Raw genomic sequence first — 540 nt, forward strand, 5'->3', positions numbered from 1 at the left:
CGGTTTGGACCATATAAGGAAAGACTCTTCTACATTATGCCTGTATTTCAAAGTCGATATGATTTTTTTCCCAGACTTTAAATGTCAAAAAAAGGTAAGCATGTCCAGATGATCGCTGTTTGGCGGGCATGTCCAAGAAGTGCCATTAGAGTAGGGAAACTACTCGCTAAACTTGCAAATTGGTTGTTATAGCCTGTAGTTTTACCCACCTCTGATGTCACTTCTGGCATGTCCACTGATCAGGCCCATTCATCTGGACATGCCTCTAATTGTGCCACCCTGAACACTAGCTAGTTCAACAGTAACTTTCCATTAAGTATCAGATAATGAACATCTAGACAGAAAGTCACGTCTGTTTTCAAAACCAAAATTAAGTGCCATGACTGAAAGTCTAAGTGAAATTTTACTGAAAAAATTCACAAACTTTCTAGTAGTCAAAATGTTTCAGGTTCAAATGTGGGTATTTCATTATATAATAATGCCTTTGTTAGGTTGTGCTGTTAACATTTTCAGAGTATTCCATGTCCAATGCAATTCCTA

Source organism: Penaeus monodon, chromosome 29 (genome assembly GCF_015228065.2).
Source record: "Penaeus monodon isolate SGIC_2016 chromosome 29, NSTDA_Pmon_1, whole genome shotgun sequence".
NCBI lineage: Eukaryota > Metazoa > Arthropoda > Malacostraca > Decapoda > Penaeidae > Penaeus > Penaeus monodon.